Genomic DNA, 8,137 nt, shown 5'->3' with positions numbered 1-8,137 from the left:
CTCAGCAATCAGACAACAAAAAGAAATAAAAGGCATTCAAATTGGCATCTCCCTTTTCACAGATGACATGATACTGTATATAGAAAACCCAAAACGGGCAGCCTGGGTGACTCAGCAGTTTAGTGCTACCTCTAGCCCAGGGCATGATCCTGGAGACCTGGGATCAAGTCCCACGTCGGACTCCTTACATGGAGCCTGCTTCTCCCTCTGATTGTGTCTCTGCCTCTCTCTCTCTCTCCTCTTTATGTTTCTCATGAATAAATAAATAAAATCTTAAAAAAAAAAAAGAAAATCCAAAAGGACTCCACCCCAAGATTGCTAGAACTCATACAGCAATCAGCAACATGGCAGGATACAAAATCAATGCCCAGAAGTCAGTGGCATTTCTGTACACTAACAATGAGACTGCAGAAAGAGAAATTAAGGAATTAATCCCATTTACAACTGCACCCAAAACCATAAGATACCTAGGAATAAACCTAACCAAAGAGGTAAAGGATCTATACCCTAAAAACTATAAAACACTTTCTGAAAGGAAGCCACAGAGAGATGGAAAAACATCCATGCTCATGGATTGGAAGAATAAATTTTGTGAAAATGTCTATACCACCCAGGGCAATTTACACATTTAATGCAATCCCTATCAAAATACCATGGACTTTCTTCACAGAGTTGGAACAAATTATCTTAAGATTTGTATGGAATCAGAAAAGACCCTGAATAGCCAGAGGAATATTAGAAAAGAAAACCAATGCCAGGGGCATCACAATGCTGGATTTCAAGTTGTATTACAAAGCTGTGATCGTCAAGACAGTGTGGTACTGGCACAAAAACAGACACATAGATCAATGGAACAGAAGAGAGAACCCAGAGTTGGGCCCTCAACTCTGTGGTCAACTAATATTCAACAAAACAGGAAAGACTATCTACTGGAAAAAGGACAGTCTCTTCAATAAATGGTGCTGGGAAAATTGGACATCCACATGCAGAAGAATGAAACTAGATCATTCTCTTACACCAGACACAAAGATAAACTCAAAATGGTTGAAAGATCTAAATGTGAGACAAGATTCCATCAAAATCCTAGAGGAGAACACAGGCAACACCCTTTTTGAACTTGGCCACAGTAACTTCTGCGAGATACATCTATGAAGGCAAGAGAAACAAAAGCAAAAATGAAACATTGGGACTTAATCAGGATAAAAAGCCTCTGCACAGCGAAAGAAACAGTCAACAAAACTAAAAGACAACCTACAGAATGGGAGAAGATATTTTCAAATGACATAGCAGATAAAGGGCTAGTATCCAAGATCTAAAAAGAACTTATTAAACTCAACACCCAAGAAACAAGCAATCCATGAAATGGGCAGAAGACCTGAACAGAAATCTCCCAGAGGAAGACATAGACATGGCCAACAAGCACATGAGAAAATGCTCTGCATCACTGGCCATCAGGAAAATACAAATTAAAACCACAATGAGATACCAACTCACACCAGGGAGAATGGGGAAAATTAACAAGACAGGAAACAACAAATGTTGGAGAGGATGCGGAGAAAAAGGAACCTTCTTGCACTGTTGGGGGGAATGTGAAATGGTGCAGCCACTCTGGAAAACTGTGTGGAGGTTTCTCAGAGTTAAAAATAGAGCTACCCTATGACCCAGCAATTGCACTGCTGGGGATTTACCCCAAAGATACAGATGCAGTGAAATGCCGGGACACCTGCTCCTCGATGTTTCTAGCAGCAATGTCCACAATAGCCAAACTGTGGAAGGAGCCTCGGTGTCCATTGAAAGAAGAATGGATAAAGAAGATGTGGTTTATGTATACAATGGAATATTACTCAGCCATTAGAAACGACAAATACCCACCATTTGCTTCAATGTGGATGGAACTGGAGAGTACTATGCTGAGTGAAGTAAGTTAATGGGAGAAGGACAATCGTCATATGGTTTCACTCATATGGGGAATATAAGAAATAGTGAAAGGGATTATAGGAGAAAGGAGGGAAACTGAGTTGGAAAAATTAGAGAGAGAGACAAACCATGAGGGACTCCTAACTCTGGGAAACAAACAAAGGGTTGCAGAAGAGGAGGTGGGTGGGAGTTTGGGGTAACTGGGTGACAGGCACTGAGGAGGGCACTAGATGGGATGATCACTGGGGGTTATACTATATTTTGACAAATTAAATTTAAATTTTTAAAAATGTAATAAATACATAAGTAGAAAAGAAAATGTGGTGTATATATATATATATATATACACACAATGGAATGAAATCTTGCCATTTGCAACATGGAGGGAGCTAGAGGGTATCATACTAAGTGAAATAAGTCAGAGAAAGTCAAAAAGCATATGATCTTACTGATACGTGAAATTTAAGAAAGAAAACAGATGAACTTGTCAGAAAGGGGAAAAGAAAAAAAGAGAGGGAAACAAGTCATAGAGAACAAACTTAACAACAGAGAAAAACTGAGGGTTGATGGAGGGACGTGGGTGGGAGACGGGCTAGATAACTAATGGGTATTAAAGAGGGCACTTATGATGAGCACTGGTGTTGTATGTAAGTGATGAATCACTGAATTCTATTCCAGAAACCAATATGGCACTGTATGTTCACTAATTAAAGTTTACATTAAAAAAAAAACAAAAACTGCTGTGTGGCTGTAGGATTGACAATAGACCTGTATAACTGGCCATTCAATGTATCTGCCACACAGAGGAGCAAGAGTCCCACAAAGTTACAGAGATCAATTAGGAATAGCAAAGTCAAGACAGAACAGCTGGGTTTGGATTTCCTGGAAAGCCTGTGCCAGAGGCCAGGACAGAATCCAGGGAGCAAAGTTGAGTGGTTGTTAGATCAACAAGCCCATATGGTGAGCTGCCCAAGCAAGGGCCAGTGTTCATGAGCCATGAGGACAAAGCAGAGGCTGGAAATGGGAGAAAGCCATCTGGGAGACCCAAATCTCTGAAAGCTCATGAGAAGTTACCCATTCAACGAATTTCACTAATCTTTATTGTGTACCAACTATGTGTCAGATACTGTCTAGGATGGGGGATATAGCAATAAATGCATCAGACAATAAAAAAGTAATTAGTTGAGTGTATTAAAGATGCTCAATAAACATTGTTGAGTAAATTGGTTTTTGAGTTCTCTTTGTGAGCCAGCAAATATGTTGTGAATAGGTTCTTAATGTCTCAAGATATAAAAGATAATGACAATACTAGTGATTATGATGATGTCCTTTGAATTCTTCTCTTTATGGGGTTTGGGCAAAAGGGAGCCATGACTACCCTGTAAATGCTGGATTGTGCACCCTCCCATTCCTATGTTGAAGCCCTAATCCCCACTGTGACTATTTGGGGATAGGGCCACTAAGGAGGTAATTGAGGTTAAATGAAGTCATTAAAAGTGGGGCTCTAATCCAATAGGTCTGGTGTCCTTATAGAAAGATAAGGTGAAGGCAGCCCCAGTGGCACAGCGGTTTAGCGCTGCCTGCAGCCCAGGGTGTGATCCTGGAGACCTGGGATCGAGTCCCACATCGGGCTCCCTGCATGGAGCCTGCTTCTCCCTCTGCTGTGTCTCTGCCCCTCTCTCTGTGCGTCTCTCATGAATAAATAAATAAAGATTTAAAAAGAAAAAGAAAAAAAGAAAGACAATGTGACACCAGGAGTGCATATGCACAGAAGGCCATGGTGAAGATGTGAAAAGGAAGCTGAATATAAGTCAGGAAGAAAGATCTCACCAGAAATCGGCCCTGCTGGATGTTAGTCTCCAGAGCAGTGAGAAAGTTCAATTTTCTTTATCTATTCATCTATTCATTTAAGCTACCCAATGTGTGATATTTTGTTCTATGGCAGCTGGAACAGACTAAGACTGTTCTGCCTTAGAGTCTTTAGAATAATAATAAAAAAAATGATTGCTTCCCTTTAGTTTTTAAGTCCTCTATTTTAAAATTATTTGACTTGTGGCAATCCAGATCTCACCGACACTTCCCCATCCCACTTCCATCCTATGCCTTTATCCCTGCGTAGAAGTTTGGAAAGAAGGAAGGACATGTTTTTTTAGTCCCTGTAATGATTACTATGTTATCAACTTTACTGGGTCACAGAATTCTCAGATATTTGCTCAGAAAATTATTATGGGTGTGTCTGTTGTGAGAGTATTTCTGAATGAGATTAACACATGAATCAAAAGATGCAGTAAAGTAGACTGCCTTGATGATGCAGTGAGCTTCACCCAATCAGTTGAAGACCCGAATAGAATAGAAAGGCTGAGTAGGAGAGGATGGCTGCCTACCTGACTGCTGGGCCAGGACATTTGCCTCCTGCCTTTGGACTAGAACTATACCATCAGCTCTCCTGGGGCTCCAGCTTGCTGACTGCAGATCTTGGGATCTGTCACCTCCCAAAATCATGTGAGCCAATTCCTTAAGTAAATACTTCTCTCTCTCTCTCTCTCTCTCTCAATAAAATAACAGTAATACTAGTGATTATATTTATATTTATGAGAAAACAAGTTCCCATTCAGTGTAATTTAGGCCTTGTAAAGAAATTACTCCACATCCCAGTTACTACATATGAGTGTATTTCTTGCATGAATTTTTGGACTGTGAAATCACAATCTCAAATACAATCATTATTGTGACAGCCTAAAAAGTTGAGTCACATCTATCTGAGTAGGAGGTAAGATAATTTCTATCAGTCACCCAAGAGAAGACTTAGTCTTTCATATTTATATACTCATTATTTATACAGTATTTATTTACACTTATATATGTAATATTTGCTGATATTGAATATTTTGTGTGCCAAACACTATGCTAAGGGCTTATTTCTTTTACTCCTTACCATAAACCTCTGAAATTAAAGTCAGATGAAAAATCTGACTTAGAAATGTTGATGTCAATTCTGGGGCACCTGAGTAACTCAGTCGGTTAAGCATTTGACTCTCGATTTGGGCTCAGGTCATGATCTCAGGGTCATGGGATCTATCCCCACATTGGGCTCTGTGCTCAGAAGGGAGTCTGCTTGAGATTCTTTCTCCCTCTCTCTCTCTGCCCCTCCCCCCATTCTCTGTTTCTCTCTAAAATAAATAAATGATTCAAAAAAGAAAGAAAGAAAGAAAGAAAGAAAGAAAGAAAGAAAGAAAGAAAGAAAGAAAGAAATGTTAACTCAATCCTGATCATCACACCTGTTAAGAGGTAGAGCTAGGGTATGTACTCAGGGACTCTGGTATCAAAAGCTAAGCTCAAAAAACAAAAAACAAAAAAACAAAAAATACAAAAGCTAAGCTCAAATGTTTAATCATTATAAACTGGAACTGAAAGGGCAAACTGTAGGTAGAGAGGACTTTTTATTCTCTTAGCTTAAACTTTGAGACTCCACATACCTAGGTTGGTGTTCCCAGAGGTGTGTATTAAAGATGGAGTTCCCATGTGGAGGGAGACTGGAACCCAGAGAAAGAGATACAAAAAAAATCTGTTAATTTCCAGGCACCTACACTGCTGTGAGACTACAAATTCCAGAGAGCAGATTAGATTTTATAATCAGATGATCTAGATTTAGATATCGCCATATTTATTCAACTTTGGTTATCTCCTAGCCAGAGTACACTCACATATACACATTAATATTCTGTTTCTCATAAGCTGTTGGGCACTAAAAGAAGAGAAGAATGGGAATCTTTGGCCACAGTAATCACAGATGAAGTGGTTCCCTTTGAGGTCTCTATGGTTGCAGCCACCATATTCATCAGGAAACCATCAAAGAGAAGGCGAGTCTCAGATAAACTTGGAGTCACACAATCCAGTTTGCCCTTCCCTTGGCAACTCTCCTCTCAAAACTAACCTTAAAGAGTCTGGGTTGTATTGTTTTAAGCTGGGAAGGCAGTATTTTCCTATTGGCCCTGATTCTTCCCCTGATCACACTCCTCCCAATTGGCTAATGCCGGAAATGGCACCTTTGGTGCATCATCTCCATAACTTTAGCTTTTAATCCCTGTTAAACTCACCTCCCTTGAGAGTGGGCAGCCCTTTAGGCTAACAGCAATCAGCCACAGAATTCAGCAGAACGATGAGGCAGTCCGAATGTAAGGCAGTGGGAACTCAGGCCTGGGGGCAGAGTACAAAGAACACCAAGGTTGGGGAACTAAGAAAAAACCTCACTTCCTTCACAAGTTGGCTCAAACTGACTGGAGGTCTATACTGAAGCCCTTATGCTCATTGGATCTACGGTTCTATTACAGATCAGCTAACCACCTTCTTTAGCTGCAAGCCCCTAAAAAGGCGTCAACAGATCTGTGTGGGATAAAGTGGCACCACAGGAAGAATACGTTGACCTCTTCTCTCTGAGGTCTTTGTATTCTGCATATAGTTAATTCTTCACTTGTTAGATATTTGCCTCCTGTTGCAGACTGAATCAATTGATTGGATTATCTCTCTCCTTTTTTTTGGTCTAATTATTTCACATATTGCTGTAAGTATTGCAAAGTGATCCAATCTCTCTGGACCACACCCTCGCAGTATGTTAAAAGAGCTGGAAACCTGTTCTCACCACTGATGTTATAAACTGACTTTGGAAAATTATCCCAAGAAAATAACACACGAGGAAAATAGTACTGTTTCGTGGCATTTTCATGTGCAATTTAGAGCTGCTATTCATATTAGCAAAAAGTCAGAAAGAATTGAAATGGCCAACAAATTAATAGAAAGGAATACTATATGGCAACTAATGTACAGTAGTGAGTCGAATTGTAGTCCCCAAAGACTACACTTGGAAGCTCACCTATTATTAGGGATGCCAGCCTTTTTAGATACAATTAAGATGCATCAATATGAGATCATCTGGATTAGGGTGGGTCCTAAATTCAATAACAAGTTTCCTTATAAGCATCAGAAAAGAAGACAGAAACACAGAAAGCCAAATGAAGATGGAGGCAAAGATTGAAGTTATGCTGAACCAAGGCAGTGGATGTGAGAAGCCACTCATTTCTCCAGAAAGGGATTCTCTAGTGTCTTCTATGCTTTTTTCAAGCCCAGCTAGTATCCTTATAATCATTATTCTTAAAAAAAAAAAAAAAAAAAGGATTTTATTTATTTATTCATCAGAGACACAGAGAGAGGCAGATACACAGGCAGAGGGAGAAGCAGGCTCCATGCAGGAAGCCCGATACAAGACTCAATTCCAGGACTCTGGGATCACAATCTGAGCCAAGGCAGGTGCTCAACCACTGAGCCATCCAGGTGTCCCTATAATCATTTCTGAAGTCTAGTTCTGACACCTTACTTATGTCCATACTGATTAGGTCCCTGGCAGTCGGTATTGCCTCTTGTTCTTTTTTATGAGGTGAATTTTTTCGTCTTGTCATTCCTGCAGAAAGTGGTTGCTTTTCTATTTGTAGAACTTCTTAGAGCTCCAGTTGAGTTCACAGGTGTTCATATGATTTGATAGCTATCAAGCTGAATTCCAAGGACCAGACAAAACTAAGGTCCCTTACTCCTCCACCATCTTTTCTCTCCATGTGAGGAGCCACTTAGACCTTAAAAAGGCAAGGAAGGATTCTTCCCTACAGCTTTCAGAGAGAGACACCTTGATTTTGGACTCCTGGTCTCCAGAGCTGAGAGAGAATCCATTTCTGTTGTTTTAAGCTACCCAGTTTGTGGTAAACTGTGACAGCCACCTTAGGAAACAAACACATATGGAAAGGAAGTAGATAATGTTGGAAACTGAGAAGATGACAATATTAAAAGAAAAAAATTGCAGAACTCAAAGTAGTCAATATGTGCTTATGATAAATAAATACGAATGCATATCACAGAGAAGATATAGACTATTTAATTTTTATGGGGTTTTTTAGTAAAGTTGTTTGAATAAATACAAAGTATTTGATATGTTAAAAACATAGTAAGTAGCATGGACTGTTAAAACAACCTAAAAATAAGGTCTATTCCATGTAGCAATAGAGCCAGGCTACGAGCCAGGCTATTTCTCACTCTGGTCAACTTTATTTTTTTGTTTTTGACCTCAGCAATATTGCCTCATGAGTCCATTTTTAAAACTCACCACCAAAACCTTACCCAGCTCTGTCATAGACTCTTGTTTATAAAGATAAAGTAGATTCACTCCTCTTGGTCC

The sequence above is a fragment of the Canis aureus genome, chromosome 25, assembly GCF_053574225.1.
Source record: "Canis aureus isolate CA01 chromosome 25, VMU_Caureus_v.1.0, whole genome shotgun sequence".
Classification (NCBI taxonomy): domain Eukaryota; kingdom Metazoa; phylum Chordata; class Mammalia; order Carnivora; family Canidae; genus Canis; species Canis aureus.
The sequence above is the reverse complement of the archived record's forward strand: the minus strand, read 5'-3'. Positions refer to the sequence as shown.